Here is a 3,558-nt window from a genome sequence, read left to right as displayed (position 1 = left end):
GCAGGCTGCAGCGCATACGCTAGGCCCGATTCGGGAGGCGGCTTTCCACACTACCTGGATCAGCTGTAAATAATTTTTACTGTATCATAATAAACACTAAGTATTGGTGTAACCCAAAATTATATGTGCTGTACCCACATTGGAAGATCTTGGAAAGTGTGTGTAAAGGCATGCCACATGTGGTCATGCAAAATGCCATGGGCCACAGTTCACACAGATGATGGTGCCTCCGAGAGTAATGCAGTACACAACTTACATAACTGTACACAGTGGCCTTGATGGAGGATGGAGGGATGAGGCATAAAAGAGCTTGATATTTGCCCAGTCACATCATGCCCTCTTGACAAGGCCTCATGGGAGAAATTTCCTTCAGACCTTAGTTGTGCTTCTGTTGAACAGCTGAGGAACACAATTTTAGGAACACTGTGAATCTAGTGATGATTGTTTTTCTTTGCTTTGCCTTTAGAAAACTTTTCTAATTTCTTTAGGAAACTTTAGTAATTAGTTAAATTTTATGTCCATCTCAAGCAGTTGTCTGAGACATTCTGGTATATATTTCTGAGCATAAACTTTATTCCTGACTTTGCTATGCGACTTTATTTTAGTTTCACCCTGATTTCCATCCATCAGTCCACTCATTCATTCATTCAAAAAACATGGAATGAACATGGATGCATTTTATGTGCTAGACAACAAGTTCAGTGTTGGAGACCATGGGCTCTCTCTCATGTACCTCACATGCTGGTGTTATATGTGTTTTGGTAAGTCTTCTCAAATCCATTTTGGAAGTGTATGTGGTCATATGTACACGTACACAGAATAGAGCCAATCATCCCATCTTGATGCTGGAGGATGTGCCTTATTGCAGAGGTCAGATTGCAGGGGTGTTTCCGTGTGTGCCACCACGGGTGATTAGGGATGGAGTCAAGGGGCGCGGGCACTGTATGGAGGAGGGGATTCTGGGAGAGGTGTGCTTTCTCATGGAGGGACCCCAGACCTCAGGGAACTGAAATAGAAATGGGTCTTATTCTTCTCAGGCATCTCTCTAAATAGTCTTTAACCTGAACTTATGTGCCAAGGTACCTGAGTAAACCAGCAAGACCACAGAGTTGCCGAAAATCACCGGCTAGTTTTGGGAACACTGGCTTGAGTCCAGTTGCTGCTTCTCTCAGTGGCAGATCTTGGCTATTGCCGTGGGTTGAACTGTGTCCTTACAAAAGACACATTCAAGTTCTAACCCTGGGGTCTGTGAAAATGACCTTATTTGGATATCGGGTCTTTGCAGAGGCATTCAGTTAACATGAACTCATTCTGGATCAGGGTTGGCCCTAATCCAATGCCTGGATATTACAAGAAGAGATTACAGACACAGACAGACAGACAGGGAAAACCCTGTGTGGCCACATAGGCAGAGACTGGAGTGACACCTTTACAAGTCAGGAACCCCAAGGATTGCCGGCAACCACCGGGATCTAGGAGAGAGGCATGGAGCAGGGTCTCCCTCAGAGATGTCACAAGGATCCAGCCTAGCTGACACCTTGATTCCGGACCCCTGACCTGCAGAACTGAGAGAGAATAAATGTCTATTGCCTGAAGGCATCCAGTTTGTGTTTATTGGCTTTGACAGCCCGAAGGAACTTATACAGCCGCGAAAGGGGGTCGTACTGCCCCTTGTGAGCTGGGTGTGGCTGGGGTGTGCAGAAAAGGTGGCCTGCCTCCGGGTGCATGTGCTCCGGTTCAGATGGATCTGAAGGTCTTCTCACCCTGGGGCAACGTTAGCAGCGCGGAAGCCTACACCTCGACCCATTACTGTATCTTGCACCAATGCATGTGCATGTATGCACACTCTCACATGTGTGCACACTCCTGCAGGGAAGCTAATAGAGATCTACAACCCTGGTTACCATCTGCTTTCATAAATAAATATATTAAATAGGGAAGCCAAATTTATTTCTGACAACAGCTTGCTGGCATACCTCCCCCTCTTATTCACAGTTCCCGCAGCAGCTCCAGCCTCTTCCGCCCCACCCCCAGGCATGATTTTCTCTCTTAAAATTTTATTTTTAATTTGTTGTGATGAATGAGTGACAACTCTGACAGCCGATTCGTGGAGATTAATAGAAACGACACAATATTTACGTCGGCGCTACGAACAATTATCCTGCCATCTATCTCCGAGATTATCTTTCTGATTGAAAACTACTCATCCGTGTAATCGGAATTATTTGGAATTAGAAGGGAATTTATAACCCCCTTGGAGCACAGTCTCTCCCCTCACATCCACCCCTCAGTCACCATCATTCTCTGGTCCTTCTCCGGGGCCTTTGGCCTTCTCTTCCATCGCGGTGATGAGGCAGAGAAAATTCTTCTCTCCGGAAGCAGGGCCACTGGTCAGGGCAGCGGGCAGCCCTCTGGCATGCCATGAGGTGCATGAGATGGGATCTGGAGGTAGTAATTGCTGGGGGACGGTCTTAGTGGTGTTAGAAGAATTAGGGGTCAGCGAGGCCACTGGTGAGTTAAAGATAAATGAATATAATCTGAAGAAAGAGGTTTAACATGAAAGTGGAGAAGAGAGGTGACTTTGGGAAGCACGTGGAATCAGACTGTGGCACCTGTAAGAACTCTAAAGGAGGAGAATGGGAGTTTGATGGTGCTGAGTTGCTATTAAGAGCAGGATGGTGCAAACGGTCGAGGAAGGGTGAGTCAGATTGTCTGGAACCTGGACCATTCATTTCAAGGCCCAGATTTGGGTTGCAGTAGTGGAGGAGGATGGACAACAGCGTGCACAGATAGAATGTGCCCGTCACACCTGGGAGGATGGGGAGTGAGATTTGACAGGTGGGTGAATTGGGATGCCATGAGTTGGCTCTCTGCTTTCTGTTTCCTGATGGAGCCCTGATTTGTTAGCCTGGTGCATGAAAGGTTGGGGTCCGAGTCAGACAGACCTGGGTTTGACTCCCTCCTCTGACACTTCCACACTGTGTGATTCCAGGTGAGTTTCTTAACCACTCTGAGCTTCAGAGAGGTTAGGGTTGCTTCCAATTTGCAACCTAGTTTAATGGGTTCACGCTAGAATCTCAAAACCAATTTACAGATTGCAAACTGCGAATAGAAACAGTACCTACCTTACATGGATATTGCAAGGATCAAATGCGATAATGCGTGTAGGGCATATTGGACATTTCCTAATACATAGGAAGGATGGAGATGCCACAGGTGAATCCCCAATCCCTTTGGAGAGATAGACCTGGGTTTCAGGAGTAGCCCTGGCTGTGGGATCCCTTCTCCCACCCTTCGTACCACCTTGCAGCCTCCTCCTCTCCCTCACCCTCTGTGGCACTGGAATGTGTTCTGTAGCGGCAAACCAAGTTTGTATATAGTTTGATGGTTGTGTTTTAGGATCTCCAAACCATTCTCTCAGTTATTTTCCCTGTTCTCTAATACTTGTCATTGCTGACATGTACTGAATACATACTCTTCCCAGTCATTGTTTTAAGTTCACCTGCATTGAGATATTTAATCCACACCGCATCCCTAGAGGCTACCTGGTATTAACCG

This window comes from Choloepus didactylus, chromosome 4, assembly GCF_015220235.1.
Source record: "Choloepus didactylus isolate mChoDid1 chromosome 4, mChoDid1.pri, whole genome shotgun sequence".
Taxonomy (NCBI): Eukaryota; Metazoa; Chordata; class Mammalia; order Pilosa; family Megalonychidae; genus Choloepus; species Choloepus didactylus.
This window is presented reverse-complemented; position numbering follows the sequence as displayed.